General features: G+C 53.7%; 5 non-coding genes across 5 annotated transcripts; 1 reads left to right on the top strand and 4 right to left on the bottom strand.

The window, feature by feature from the left end:
• Nucleotides 1-5,155: 5,155 nt before the first annotated feature.
• Nucleotides 5,156-5,227, bottom strand: TRNAP-AGG (transfer RNA proline (anticodon AGG)). Its single transcript has one exon. It is a non-coding gene; the product is annotated as a tRNA-Pro (tRNA).
• A 1,526-nt stretch (nucleotides 5,228-6,753) lies between these two features.
• TRNAP-UGG (transfer RNA proline (anticodon UGG)) lies at nucleotides 6,754-6,825 on the bottom strand. Its single transcript has one exon. It is a non-coding gene; the product is annotated as a tRNA-Pro (tRNA).
• A 2,679-nt stretch (nucleotides 6,826-9,504) lies between these two features.
• On the bottom strand, nucleotides 9,505-9,576 carry TRNAP-CGG (transfer RNA proline (anticodon CGG)). Its single transcript has one exon. It is a non-coding gene; the product is annotated as a tRNA-Pro (tRNA).
• A 2,132-nt stretch (nucleotides 9,577-11,708) lies between these two features.
• Nucleotides 11,709-11,781, bottom strand: TRNAK-CUU (transfer RNA lysine (anticodon CUU)). Its single transcript has one exon. It is a non-coding gene; the product is annotated as a tRNA-Lys (tRNA).
• Nucleotides 11,782-14,537: 2,756 nt separating this feature from the next.
• On the top strand, nucleotides 14,538-14,609 carry TRNAP-AGG (transfer RNA proline (anticodon AGG)). Its single transcript has one exon. It is a non-coding gene; the product is annotated as a tRNA-Pro (tRNA).
• Nucleotides 14,610-15,250: the final 641 nt, after the last annotated feature.

Here is a 15,250-nt window from a genome sequence, read left to right as displayed (position 1 = left end):
AGGGAAACTGCCCTATTTTCTTCTTTCCTCCTCAAAATCCAAGCATCTTGTTTAGTGGTGTTTTACCTAGTTTCAAATATTTCTCAATTTTTTATTTCCCACAATTGTTTTCAAAATAAATTTCAAATCACAATTTAAATAGTAAATTTCCATTATGTTTAAAAGAAAAAAAAAATTACCAGTGAGTAAATTGTGCTAAAGTAAACTGATAGAAATTTAAATGTGGAAATTGTATAGCAATCCAAGAAGCTGGACTATATGAAGAAGAAGAGGGCATCAGGTTTGGAGGGAGACTCATTAACAACCTGCATTATGCAGATGACACAGTCTTGCTTGCTGAAAGTGAAGAGGACTTGAAGCACTTACTGATGAAGATCAAAGACCACAGCCTTCCGTATGGATTACACCTCAAAATAAAGAAAACAAAAATCCTCACAACTGAACCAGTAAGCAAATCATGATAAACAGAGAAAAGATTGACGTCAAGAATTTCATTTTACTTGGATCCACAATCAGCACCCATGAAAGCAGCAGTCAAGAAATCACAAGACGCGTTTACAGATATCTCCATGGCCACTGGGACCACATTCCCTGAGAGCCTCATTAGAGACAAGAGGAGAGTAATTGTCCCACCTACCTTTGGCTCCTTTGGACCAAACAATGACGACAAAGATTACCTAAGGTTTAAATGTAACTTTTGGGTCAAAACTTGTAGATAGTAAACATGAAGCTACCTTGGTGGAGACAAATCCCAAACAAAATTGCTAGGACCTCAAGCCTCATCCCCTTAGTCTTCTGGTTCTGTGTCCATAGATGGGGAAGCTCAGTTATTAAATCCTCTTTCTTCTCACTTCCTATATGCAGAACCTGGGCTGTTCCTGTGTTTTCTGTGTAACCCTTGCTTTCTCATGTGTGGTCACCTTTAGAGGTAACTAGTGATATCTGTAATCAAATCGACTACATCTGTGGAAGGAGATGATGGGAAAGCTCAATATCATCAGTCAGAACAAGGGCAGGGGCCAACTGCGGAACAGACCATCAATTGCTCCTATGCAAATTCATAGGGCTATTCCCCCCTTCCAGTTGAAATGGAAGAAAACTCGAACAAGTCCACGAGAGCCAAAGTACAACCTTAAGTGTATCTCACCTGAATTTAGAGACCATCTGAAGAATATATTTGATGTGTTGAACACTAGTGACAGAAGGCCACACGAGTTGTGGAATGACATCAAGGACAACACACATGGCGAAAGCAAGAGATCATTAAAAAGACAGGAAAGAAAGAAAAGACCAAAATGGGTGTCAAAAGAGACTCTGAGACTTGCTCTTGAACGTCGAGTAGCTAAAGCAAAAGGAAGAAATGATGAAGTAGAGGAGCTGAACAGAAGACTTCAAAGGGTGGCTCAAGAAGACAAAGTATTATAATGACGTGTGCAAAGACCTAGAGTTAGAAAACCGGAAGGGAAGAACACACTCAGCATTTCTCAAAATGAAGAAACAATTCAAGTCTCAAGTTGCAATAGTGAAGGATTCTACAGGAAAAATATTAAAAGATCCAGGGTTTTTGGGGTGGGGTGGTGGCTGGCATGGAAGAGATGATTTTTCTTCTGCATAAATACTGGAAGAAGCCATGTGTTAAGGTCCCAATGTCTTAGGAACCAGCCCCCAGGCTGGGGCACTTTCCTGAAGCAGCTAAGGCCCCACTTGGGGTGCACTGGGTGTATTTCTGTGCATAGTCTTCCCGAGGGTTTAGTCTTTTTGGGTCACAGATTCAGTGGGGACTCCGCCACTTGCAGTGGGCCCTGGCCTGTGCCTTCCTTTCCCAGCGCCCCAAGGTGGTCATGTTTGCTGGGCTTGGCCAGTGTCCTCAGAGTGAGGGTGACTTTAGGGCTCCATGCACCCCGTCCAGTTCCCCCGACTGCTTAAATTTGGTCTGGAATTTCTTTACTTCTTGAAAGCCCTTCAACGCTTTTAAGTTTGTTTGTGTATTTTTAATATTTTCAGCTAGAGGGTTGCTCTCAATTACCCCCTCCCCCTTTTCTGTTATTGGAAAACTCCTCTCTCCTGGGGCATGTTTGTTTGAGATCTCCTGCTGTGACAGTGGTGCTTCTTTAACCAACACATAAGAGTTTTTAAAATCCTGTTTAGGACGGAAGTGGTTCCCCCAGGAAATGGAACTCGACCATCTGTCCCAGAGCCTGCAGGGTGCCCCAGAAGTAGGAGGTCGGACCAAGCCCCGACCTCAGGCCCACGATGGCCCTGAAAGGGGGAAACCTTTGCCCTTTATGGAAAGCAGCTCCCGGGATTGGAGCGCAGAGCGTCTTTCCCCACTTAATAGTCAAAGTCATGCCTGGACCCCCAGCGGCCAAACATGGGCCTCTGCACAGGCCAGAAGTTTTGATTCGCTCTGGGGAGACGCACTTCGCTTCATAGTCACCCACATTAGGGACCTGTCATAAGGGCAGCCCATTGTCTTCTAGTAGGTGCAGACTAATGGCAACCCCATGTGTTACAGAGCACAGCTGCTCCATAGGGTTTTCTTGGATGTAATTGTTAAGGAAGCAGATCACTAGGCCTTTCTTCTGCAGCGCAGCTGGGTGGGTTAGTAGTTGAGGGAAACAATTTCTGCCACCCAGGAACTTCTATAATAAGGATAGTCGTATTATAATCTGTGTCTGATAATCTTAGCATCTGAAGTCTTTGCAATTGTATCTATGCTGCCGGAGGTTTATTGGTTCTTGCTCGTGGTACCATATTTCCTGGTTATTTTTGACTTTGAGCTGCCCATTTTCCTTGTAAATGTCTTTGTGGGGAATTCTGTGAGATCTAGAATCAAAGTGTTTCTCCACAGAAAGCCTCCGTTTGCTTTTGCCAGGGGCCCAAGGGCGTTTCCGGTCACGGGTCACTTGAACTTCTGCTTAAGGTGGTGGCTTGTTTGCTTGTTTGTTTCTCCCCCGTTGGTCCTTAAATGCACGAAATGGGATTATTCAGGACCCTTGGTTCATGACAAGGAGGCCTGGTGGCACAGTGGTTAAGTGTGCTCAGCTGCTGACTGTAAGGTTTGTGGTTCGAATCCGCCAGCTGCTCCATTGGAGAAGGATGTGCCAGTCAGCTTCTACAAAGATTACAACCTAGGAAACCCTATGGGGCAGTTGTGTTCTGTCCTGTAGGGTCGCTATGAGTCAGAATAGACTCGACAGCAATGGGTATTTTGGGGGTTTGGTGGTTCATGACATGCTCTCAAACCCACCATCCCAAACAAAATTAAAAACTCTACCAATAACACATGTCCAACCGTGTGGTCTCCCACCATTCCGTTCCCCTGCTTCCACCTCTCCAGTGTGACCATCCACCAGATCTTGTGTGAGGCAGATTCCGTTGGGCCCTCAGCACTCCTCTTTCCAGCGCATGCCGAAGGCACTGGACAGCAAGCACTTGTGACCGCCCACCAGGGGGCTCTCTGCAGTCCTGTGGGCTGGACAAGGGGGTGCGGCTGGCGGAGCTGATCACCCTCATGTGAGTACAGACTAGGTGTAAACTCACCTAGCCTCCCTCTCACGCCTAAGTACTGAGGGATTCTGAAGAACTGCTTTTCACCCTTGTAGAGCTTTTGAACAGCACAGCAAAACCAGAAAGCCGGAACTCGTGTAAGGCAGGAGCCTGTCAGAGACGGAAAACTCAAATATTCTCCACTAAGCCAAGCGACAGAAAAGTGGTAAGACTGCACCCTGTCAAAGGCGGAAAACCTGCGAGACCTGGAAGAACAAGACGGTCCCATCGAGCTCCAGCTCTCACAGGTTTCGCCACCTATTCTGGGTTTCTTAACAAGCACTTGATATTCTCTGGTACAATTTTCAGGCATGCCCTCTACTGAATCTATTGCTTGACCTTATTTAGCTGGTAGGGCATGGGGGGGGGGGCGTGTAACCATGTGGAATCATAGCCTCAGACCAACAACGCATCCACTATTGTTCTTCAAATGTTTGGAGTTTATAACTTCCCCAAGTTAGCGGAACCCAGTGTTCCGTGTCTGGGGTCTCTATGTCTGTTTATTGCTCTGTGAGGGGCCCTGGAGGCCCACACACATCCGACTGGCAGAACAGAGCAGAGGAGGCACCCCTCCTGGTGGGTGCTGAAACTCACCACCCCTGTACCCCGATGCCTGGGCTCAGCCCACAACCCAGGGTCCTGGCTGGGGCAGGGGCGGAGAGGATCCCCAGGAGGCTACGCCCATGAGAGAAAGGACTCAAAAACAGAGGGGGGAGAAGAAAGGGGGAAAGGTCACAGGGTGCAGCTACAGATCCATTAGCCCCTCACGGCTCCCCAAGGTGCCGGCTCTCTAGTCGCTCAACTCTGGCCTCCTGGGCCAGGGGCTGCGGTGGTAACCCAGGCTCGGATTGTGATGGAGGCTGATGTGGAGAAGGTGGGTATTACTGACACAGAAGGGACTCTTCTCTTCTTCCATGCTGGAGTTTATACTGACAAATTAGCACATCAAGGCCAGGACCCTGGTGACGCTCTGGCAACAGGGCCCCAATTAAATTTAAAAATTATTAGTGGCAGCTTCTTAAAAAGCTTGAAGACTTTTTTTTTTAGTTATATTAAATGTTTATTACTGTGTTTGTTACTTTCTAAATGATATTTTATTGTATTTTTGGAGGTTTACACACAGTTTAGGTTCCCATTCCACAATTTCTACACAGGTTATTCGGCGACCTCGGTTACGTTGTTCACAACGCGGGAAGCCTCTCATTATCTTCCTTCTGGCTGTTGTTTCCGTTAATCTAGTCTCCCTTCTCCCTTATCTTCTCATCTTGGCTTTAAAGTAATTGTTGACCATTTGGTTTCATAGAGGTGATTTTTTAAAGGAGCACAGTATTCAAGAGTGACATTCATTATATTTTACACCAGTCTGGTATTTAGCTACTAAGTGACCTCAGGGGTTAGTTTCGTTTCAAAGTTTGAAGAGCATCTCAGGGCGATAGTCTCGGGGGGTCCTCAGTCTCAGCCGGTCCAGTAGTCCTGGTTTTCTGAGGCCTTTTGTAAAGATCACCTTCCACAGGGTCAATGTCCAGCGCTCAGGTCTCCGCAGCACGTGGATCTCTGAATGGCATCCACAGGAGAAAAAAGGAAGTGTAGTGATTGTGGAAAACAAGGGCTCATCCGCGATTTGAACCCGGGACCTCTCGCACCCTAAGCGAGAATCATACCCCTAGCCCAACAAGCCCTAAGCAATGGGGTCTGAGGCTTGTCCTTCTGGCCAGGTACGCTGGAGTGGGAGGGAGGAAGCCAGCCTGTAGGGAGGACACTCCGGATCTCAGACTCCTGAGAAGGAGCTCAGACGCCAGAGGGAGCCCAGCGCCACCCCGTCCCCCGAGCCGCACAAAGTGGGGGACAGCCCCTGAGCCCCAAATCCCGGCCCACCCTCGTCGTCCGCCGCCTTCACTTCGCGCTGGGACAACCACCATCCAGGCCCGGAAGGTGGACGGCCAGGCGGCATCTGTGGGTCTCGGTGCCACGTAGGCACGTCCTTCGGTCACTTCGTCGCAGCCGAGAGCGCGCTGGGGACCAAAGCGCCGGGGAGCTCTCCGGCCAGCGGCTCAGACTGACTTCCAAGGGCCGGGCAGCGGCTGCGTCTAGGATCTTGGAGCCGAAATCACTGGGACACTCCCTCCTCGGAAAGCCCACCCCCACACTGTGGCACCCAGTGGGTTTTGAAAATACGCCTATCCCTCCGCCTTACCACCCAGCCCGCTTCCGTGGGCTCCGCTTCCCCTCTCCCAGCAAGGCCAAAACCAAGAAAAGGAGCTCCCGACTAGCGGGCTTGAACCCACGTGGCTGAGGTTAGGAGTCACCTGCCCCAGGGGTGAACCAGGCGGGCAGAGCCAGCTGTGCCCTCAGGTGTGCGGGGAAGGCCAGCAGCCTGAGATGTGGCCCCTGGAGGAAGTGGGTCAGGCCACCAACAGTCCTCGTACCCGAGGCGGGTCAGTGATGCCCTCCCCACACCGGGGTGCCATTCGGGGACAGCTGCTCCCGTCCCCAGGTCATGGGGAGGGCGGAGGACGCGGCCTGCGAAACAGCAGGGACCTTGTACCGGGGTCCAGAGGTCTGGGTGTCCAGGGATCCAGGGGTCCGGGAGTCGGAGTCAGGTTCAGGACACGCTCGGCTGTTAGTCTGCCCTTCCGCTTGTCCAAGCGTGATCTGATCCCCAAGAATCCGGCAGGTATGGATGAAGCTGTCCCACTCCCTGCGGTGCCCTATCTTTCCCCTCCCCGCCATCCTCCTGACTCAGGGGTATTTCCTCCGGCCCAGACCAGCCAGGAGCGCCCACTGACGTTAAGCCGGGGCCGCCTCGCCCTCCGCTTTCCGCTAAAACGAGATTTGAAGCATGAGTATGGCTCCTCGCGACCTGACAGGCGAACCTCTGGAGCCCACACAAGAATTGCACGACTCGTAACAATCAACCGACGAGCGTGACTTGCGTATTTCCTTATTCTAAGTAACCTTCCCCCGCCCAGGATCCTAGCTGTGGGTTATGGGCTAGGGATTCGCGCCCCACTCTCGCCGCCTGATCTTTTGGGACCATGACCCTGCTGCCAAGGCAGGACAGCTGTCAGAGTCTCTCGACCCTGGGGGTCCCCCAACGGCTGTGGCAGCGGAACTTTTCACCTTCTGTATTTCCCTTCCACCTCCAGGGTCTCCCGTCTTTCCTGAAAAGGTGAAAACGTCCCTCTAAAGAAGGGAGGACGGGCCGGGCTCGTCCGGGATTTGAACCCGGGATCTCTCGCACCCAAAGCGAGAATCATACCCCTAGACCAACGAGCCCCGGTGGTTTTATGTCCTTTGACTGTTCGCCTACTGACTCACAGGTCACTCCAAAACACCTGGGAGCTGCTTAGCAGCACCGGCACCCTTGAATCCTCAGGATGTGGCTCCCCGGTTCACCGCCTTAGTCAGATTTTCAGGTGAAGGGTTTCGTTCTGCTGAATAACCGGGTAAACCAGCAATATCACCTGTTCGTACAGGAACCCTGGCGGCACAGTGGTTGAGAGCTTTGCTGCTTACCAGAAGGTTGGTAGTTTGAATCCAGCAGCCTCTTCCCTGGAAACCTTATGGACTGGTCTGACCCTGTCCTTTAGGGTTGCTATTGCTGTGAGTCGGAATCTTTTTTTTTTTTTTTTTAAAGCCTCCACGCAGCCCCAGCCGAGCTCAGTCTTTGATTCCTCTCAGTCCACATGACAGACAAGTGAGTAAAGGGGCCTCCAGATGCTTCTGGCCCCCAGCCTTCTAGCTGCTCCCAGTCTTCAGCTCTTCCCAGCTGAACCCCAGACTTGACGGATAGAAATTAAACCTGCTGTTCCCGGTTGAACTCCTGACCCACAGAATCCATCAGCATAATAAAATAATTGTTTTGTGTCACTAAATGTGGGGATGTTTGTTACACAGCAACAGTAACTGATACATTGTAACTGTTTTTATAATGACAATAAATATCGTAATTAATGGTAGAATTTTGAAAGCTTCCCCCCCCCCTGAATTCTAGACCTAAATAAGAATATCCTCTACCACACTTCTATTTAACATTTTATGGGGAATCCTAGATAGAGCAATAAGGCAAAAAAAGTAATTAAAAGGTGTAAATAAGGATAAAAATCATTAAATACTTAATTAAATGATTAAATACTGCCATTACTCACAGATGAAAACCAAAACCAAACCCGTTGCCATCGAGTCGATTCTGACTCATAGTGACCCTATAAGACAGAGTAGAATTGCCCCATAGGGTTTCCAAGGAGTGCTTGGTGGATTCCAACTGCTGACCTTTCAGTTAGCTGCTGTAGCTCTTAACCACTATGCCTCCAGGGTTTCCATTCACAGATGACATGCCTGAATATGTAGAAAAATCTATAGATTAGAAATAAGTGAATTTCCAAGGTCACAGATCAATATGCAAAACTTAATTGCATTTTTCTATGTCTGCAAAACATAGAAAAGTATATTCACGCATAATTTACATTAGCATCCAAAACATCAAATACCTGGAAAAATTCTAACGAAGGACGCAAAGCCTATCTGAGAAAAATATAAAACACTATTGTGATAAGTTAAAAAAAAAAAAGACCTTAATAAATGGAGGGTTATAGCATGTTCATGAATTGAAAGAGTCCATATTGTAATGATGTCAAATCACTCCAAATGGATCTATAGAAAAATCCCAGTTGCTATTTTTGTGTAAATTGACAAGCTGAATCTAATATGGAAATAAAAGGACAAACAAAAACTAAGTCCAGAGTCTACATTCTTGGATGTGAAAACGTATCCTAAAGCTAAATCGGTGTTGACGCAAAGGGTAGACAAGGAGACTGTGGACCAAAGCTTTCCGGAAATAGAACCAGATGTCTTCATACTCTTGATTTGGAAAAGATTCGCACTGCAGAGCAGTGGGGGAGAGGGTGGTCTTTTAAATAAATAGTTCTGGATCAGAAAAAATAAATTTCGAACCCGACCTCACACCGTACAAAGAAACCAATTCATGGTAGGTTGTAGTTCTAAATGCGGAAGGGAAGAAAGATACCGGGCAGAGAACAAGAAACTAGAGGCTTTGTTGACGCTTGCGGATTGATCAGCCAAAACACGGAGCTGGAGCCCACAACTTCAAGACTGAGAGTCTTCTACTCTGCCGACGGGGCTCACGCAGAAGCGGCGACGCCCAGTTTGCCGGGTCTTCAGGTCAAAGTCCAGTCCTGGCGGGTGGGGAGGAAGGCTTTCCCTGTTTGACGTTGGAGTGTGTCGCTCCTGCTCTCAGGCTGGTCTGGATTGTCGAGAAGTCCGAGGGCCCGGGGAACTGAGTTGCGATCTCAGTTCAGCCTCCGACATTTTGGGGGGACCCAGAAGGCGCGCCAGAGCTTCAATGGCCTTCAGCTGCGACTTGGGCGTGGCAGCAGAGATGGCGCTTCCTAGGGAGACGAGGACAGGAGAGGGATGGAGGGCTTGCGCCCCAGGCATCCATTCTTTCAGGAGCCCCGCAACCCTGGCCGCCGCGGTCCCCTCTGCCGCTGGAAGTACGTGTCCAGCCCGGGAAGCGCCAGAGAGGAGCCGCGTTGGGCGCTCCCGGACGCGCGCGGACACAACGGGACACCAAGGGACCAGCACAGCCGGGCGGCCGGAGCAGAGCTTTCAAGGACGCCCCTCGGGCCCAAAGACCGGCCTCCCGCCCTCCCAGTCCCCGCGCAGCGACCCAGGCAGGGGGGTGCAACTCGCCCAACCAATGAGGACAGGTGCTGGGAGTTGGGGGTAAGGAGGGGGCGAGGACCCGGACAGCGCCAGGGCGTCGTCTCGTCCCTTGCAGCGGAGAATCACCCGGGATGTGGCGGGGAGTCCGCTCAAAGCCTGTCCGCCGCGGAGATGCCACAGAGACTGGCTCTGGGCGGCCCCCGCCGGGTCTCCGCCTGAGCTCTGCACACCTGCTGTCTAAAATAGCGGTGGGAAAAGGGAACCCACCCAGGGCTCGTCCGGGATTTGAACCCGGGACCTCTCGCACCCGAAGCGAGAATCATACCCCTAGACCAACGAGCCACGCGAAGGAGGCCTGACTTCGCCTCTCGCGGTCCTCGCAGACTCAACTTCATTCCGCAGTTGGCGGAGTCCCTTCCAGCCACGCACCGGGCGGAGACCTGGGGTCGCAGCCAGGAGACCCCGCGGAGAAAGAGGGAGGCCTGGAAGCGGGCAGAACAGCTCAGTCGCAGGAAGAGGGCTCCGCTGAGCCGACACGGGTTGATTCCTGCCACATAGAAATGAGGAGCAGAAAGAGGGGTGCACGAGGCTCCTGCGTGAGCTGGGAGGTCACCTTGGAGGGGGAACAGCCTCCCAGGGAGGGGGACCCCGGGCCTGGGGCTGTGACTGCAGTGGGGGCGGTGGCTTGTGGCTGGGGAGCAGGGAGGAGGCGGGGCCGTGCATCAAGGAAACCCTGGTGCCTTGCTGGGGAAGGCGCTGGTGCCCTAAACCAGGGCCTACGGGCTCCAGTCCCTCCAAAAGGAGAGGGTAGATGGCTGTCCAATTTCGTGCGAGCAACTCCGAGACTATTGGAGATAGAAGGAAGCGCGGATCCCAGAATCCTGCTTCTCCCACTTAATCCCCAAAGCGCCGCAGGGTGGGTGACGACCCCCTCAGGGCACCCTGCAGTTCTGACCCAGCACTCAGTAAAGAGTCAGTGCTAGGGAAACATCAAGACGCCTTGAAGGGAACTTGTAAACTTATTTCTTTTACGCAAGTCTTGGCTTGGGCCGTAAAACGCAACTCCTAAACACGGAGCTCGAACCCACGAGCCTGAGATTAAGGGCCTCATGCCCTGCCGACTGAGCCAGCCCGGCAACTACGCTGCTAGACTTCAGGTTCTCCTACCATGAGGGAAAGTGACTCTAAGGTCCGGTTCGCACAGTCCCGGCGGTCAGCTGAACCTGCCTCTCCAGGCCCTGTACACAAGGCCTCCATTCCACCGGCTGGAGGCGGGGCAGGTTCTTTTCGCAGCCGCCCTCGTACCCAGCACGTCTGAGGCCCTGCGAGCGCAGGGGGCGGAAGGAGCAGGGGCTAGATGCTGGGGCGGGCGGAGCCGGGCTGGGCCCTCCAGCGGGGAAGGGAGAGAAGGTGCCTTCCCAGCTTGGGACCGCCCCAGGGAGCCTTGCCAGAGTGTGTGGGGTGACTCGGCTCCCCAACACTAAGAACTTGCCCCATTCGTCCCACCTGGAAAAAGGAGGCTCCATCGCCAGAGCGGGCTTCACTGGCAGGCGACCTGGGACACAGTCACACCAGTCAAGATGTTTTGACACAGTGGCCACAACAATGAACTCAAACATATACCTAAGATCATGAAGATGGCGCAGGATGGGGCCGTTCTGTTATACGCAAGGCTCAGAATCTGAGCCGACTCCACGGCAAGTAACAATAATGACAACACTTCGTTTAATGCTCTGCCGTCACTGCCTTGAAATGCTTCATGATTTTGTAATGAGGGACCCTGGGTTTTCATTGCACTGGCCCCTGTAAATTATGTAGCCAGTCCTGACAGTCCCCTAAATCTAACCAGTCCCCCCAGGACCTCCACCTCTATCCCCAAGGGTCCTCCATCCTGCTGTCTTTGCACAGCTGGAAGAGAGGGCCCCGGGGGAGGGGGCATCATCACCACCAGGCCCTGGGTGGCCGTGCCTCTGAGTCTCAGAATGGAGAATGCAAAGTCCCGTGCTCCAGAGAGGTAAAAAGGCACGGTCACCGGAAGATGGGGGGCGGGGGGTGGCAAAGACAGCCGCCTGCGGCTGTGGCTTGTTGGTCTAAAGCCATGATGCTTGCTTCGGGTGTGAGAGGTCCTAGGTTTGGCTCCTGGGTCCCTCTTGGAGTTGGTCCCTGGAATCTGGTCCCCAAGGTCTCCACGGGGATGACGTGTGGACAGCGCAGGTCAGCCTGGGTCTGGGATGGGTTGGGGCGGGTAAGCAGGGCTCCTTCCGGGACCGGTGTGGTAAACGTACCAGCACCACAGGGAGAGGGGATGCGGGCTTCCCCAGGAACAATCCGCCCCTCGTGTGCAGGCATGCCATTCTCTATTTAAAAACCGAAACCAAGCGTAGCATAGAAGTGGGGGCCCGCTGCAGCCCTCAGGGAGAAAACGACAGGAAGCCTGTATAGAATCCCGTGCAAGATGCAGAGCAAAAAAGCTGCGCCCAACGTGGGGCTCGAACCCACGACCCTGAGATTAAGAGTCTCATGCTCTACCGACTGAGCTAGCCGGGCCCGTGTAATAAAGACTTAAAGGCAAATTCTCTGAGGACTCCTGGTGGCTGACGCACCAAAGGGAACTCGTAGAGTTTGCCCTGAAAGAGGCGGAACTACCACAGCGAGCAAGGAGCCCCCCGTGCCCACCTTACCCAACACGCCCCTTCCCGTCCTCCGCGCCGCTTCCCGGGAACCGGGACGTTGAAGGCAGCGAGGGAGGGCAACCGCATGGCCCAGAGATGGCGGACATCGAGAGAGGGGGCGCGCACGCTGACCTAGATGAAGTGACAGACAGAGGCCGGGGCGCGGCGGTGGCGGTAGGAGGCTGGTGCCTTGTGGAGCGAGCCGAGACGCCCCCGCTCGGCCGGGGACCCCCTTGCAGGGGCAGCGACACTCAGCTATCTCCCTCCCTCCCAGGCCTCCCCACCGTCCCTCCCTCCCGGGACCGGGCAATTAGGCCCCCTTGCGGACAGGGAAGTCAGGGTCACGGAGTCAAAGTGACCAGAGGCCTTGCGTTCAAACCCTCTGCATACTCTCACTTTCAAGCTCTCCAGTCTTGTCTGCACCTCATCGCCCACTGCTGCAGGGCAGGCAGCTGGAGAGAATCGCGAACACCCGGTGGAGGACCCCGGTACCCCAGGGGTGCAGCTCCAGATTGGGCCAGGGCAACCTTCTTCCTTTTCTGCCGGCTTCTGGAGCCTTCGGTGGTCCACCTAGCACCCAAAGTCTGGGGAAGGGCTACCGGTCAGGAGGAGACCAAGACGGGACAAGAGCTCCCACCAAGAGCTGCAGAGACTTTCGGGGCCGAGGCCAGAAGAGGGGCACTTGGCTGAGGACAGAAGCCCCTGGGTCATCTCCAGACTCTGGTCCCTCTTCCTGGGACAGCTGAGACTTGGCTTTGACCCAAGGCCCATCGCAGGGGCCGGGCAGGCTGGGAGGGGCAAAGCACTGGGGTCCTGGGCTTGGTCCCACGTGGAACCCCCAAATCAGTCCTGGAGCCGTGCCAGTGCCCCTAGGGTCCAAGTCCCTGGTGCCTCGGCCTGTACTGAAAGGAGGTGCCACAGTCTCGAGAAGGGACCCTGGACTCCAGGACCCAGCCAGGCCTAACCTCACCCATCTGTTCCTTAAAGCCCCTCACTTATGTGGTGTTTACAGCAGCTCTAGGAGGCTAAGGAGGGTGCTGTGAATCGAGAATGTTTAGCATCTTCTGGTTCCCAAGAGTTAGCCACATCCTGGACCTGGGATGCCAAGGGCCGAGGGGAGGAGCAGACACAGCGGCTGCAGTTGCTTCTCAGAGAGAAGCCCCGTGCATGGCTTTGGAACCATGAAAGAAAGAAAATTCTGGTCCAGACACTGAGCCTGGCCTTTTCACTGGCTGAGCTGTTTAAAGACACAAGAAAACCAGCTGAAGGAAGCGATACACCTTTCTCCTCCTTCTTCTCCGACTTGGGAGAGGATCGCCTGGGGTCCATTTCCCTTCTAATGGGAAGGGTGGAGGATGGGTGAGAGACTCCCTCCCCTCAAAATGGCTATGCTTGACTTTGGGGCCGGGGAGGGAAATCATGATGGGGAGCTGAAGAGCTGGTCCCTTCTTGGGCCACTCCAGTGGTGCACTTGCTGAGAGCTGACTGCTGGCCTGTAATATTTGGAATTGTGGATTAACTCAATCTTTAGGCAGCTGTGTTGCCTCCTTCCGAGGCAAAACTATGCCCAGTGTGGGGCTCAAGCCCAGGACCCTCAAGCCCAGACCCTAAGATGAAGCATGTCATGCTTTACCGACTGAGCTAGGCGGGCAGACAGAGAAGATGTTCCCTGCTCTGCTGTTTAGAGGCCTGAAGGCAGGCGTTCAGAGAAGGGGCAGAGGCGGGATTGGCCTCAGGTGGGCAGTGCGGGCATGGCTACCCCAGAGCGGCCCTCTGGGCACTGCGGCATCCAGGCAGCCAGAACAGTCCCTGCTAAGGTCTCTGACGTCCAGACACCGCCCTTTCTTCCGCCTCACATAGCTGTCAGTGGAGCGCGGAGGCTTTAGCCTCGGGGTCATGAATTGGAGCCTCCCATTGGGTAGAATTTTTGGCCTGAGGCTGTTATGCGCAGACCTGAGTGGGGCCTATCGGGGTGATTCTGGACAGCGGCAAGTTACAGCCTCTCTGCCGGGCCCAGGTACTCCCAGAAGGGGCCTGGGGTCCAGGATCCTACAGCTAGTAAAAATCCGAATCCCTGCTGAATTTTGAGTCGGCCTTTTTAGGGCTCCGAACCGTTTAAAGTGACGTAAAGGATTAGCCGATGGAAGCAATCTGTGTGCAGGGCGAACAGACCGCCCCATAAAGTCCCAGGGCAGAGGGTTCACAGGTCGCTTTCGTTTGTGCCAGGGAAGGTCCTCGCATCTGTGAATCCACGAAGCCACAGCTCTGCCCGCCATGGCCACGTCTTGGGAAAGTCCGTCGCCCGTCCAGGTATCACTGGGCCCGGCGCCCAGCTCTGCCCGGAACCTTGGGCGGTGGACAGAGGGCAGGACACAGCTCCCCTCCCTACGGAGGCCTCGGTTTCGGGGGGCATGGAGAGGCCAGGAGGGCCGGAACCCCAGAGCTGCGTTCCCCCCGGACCTAGCGCCGGAAGGGGCGGCAACGCTCATCCAGGCCGGCCCTCTGGCCTGGGATCAGAGAACCCCGGAGCCTCCAGTCGCTGGGGGTCGGAAACACCGGGCGCTGTTGAAGGACTAGGAAAATGCGCTTTAGCATAACTAAGCATGCGCGAGCGAACCCCGCGTAAGCGGTGGCTCGTTGGTCTAGGGGTATGATTCTCGCTTAGGGTGCGAGAGGTCCCGGGTTCAAATCCCGGACGAGCCCCTCCTGTTGTTTTTTTTTTTTTTTCCCCCCACTTAAACTCTTACCCTCCTTTCTCGAAGACTGGTAGCGGCTGAGGTTCGAGCACCGGGTCGCGGAGCCTGCGTGGGCGCTCCGCGTCCGCCCTTCTGCGGGGAAGCGAAGCACGACTGTGGTCGGCCCTCCCCACCCAGCCCGCCAGCCCGCTAGGCGGATGGGAAGGGCCACAGATCTTTAACCTCTGAGTCCTGAGCGTGAGCCCGACACTGGGTAATACGAAGTCTGAGACCTTCAGGGGGAGACCTTCACGCGCAGCCGGACCACGCAGGCTCCCCGACGCTGGCCCATGCCCTGCCTCCCGGGACCCAGCCCAGCACGCGGCGTCCTCCGCAGCGCTCTGGCTCTCCTAGGCTGGCTTTCCCCACCTGGGCCGCTAGGGGGCACTGCTGGGTTGGGGATTCCGGGCCCTCTCCACGCTTCCCATGCATCGTTAAAATCTATCTCCCTCCACTTTTTTTTTTTCCTGGAATATTTTAAAAGCGCATATCGTATCTTTTCACCCATAAAAGCTTCCATGTGTATCTCTACAAATAAAAACGTTTTGTTTAAAATATTCGCAATGCCATGCGCGCACCCGACAACATGAACGGTATTAGGATCCTCAG

The sequence above is a fragment of the Trichechus manatus genome, unplaced genomic scaffold (genome assembly GCF_000243295.1).
Source record: "Trichechus manatus latirostris isolate Lorelei unplaced genomic scaffold, TriManLat1.0 scaffold00024, whole genome shotgun sequence".
NCBI classification, from domain to species: Eukaryota; Metazoa; Chordata; class Mammalia; order Sirenia; family Trichechidae; genus Trichechus; species Trichechus manatus.
Note: the sequence above shows the minus strand (reverse complement) of the source record. Positions and strands in the feature narration are given on the sequence as shown.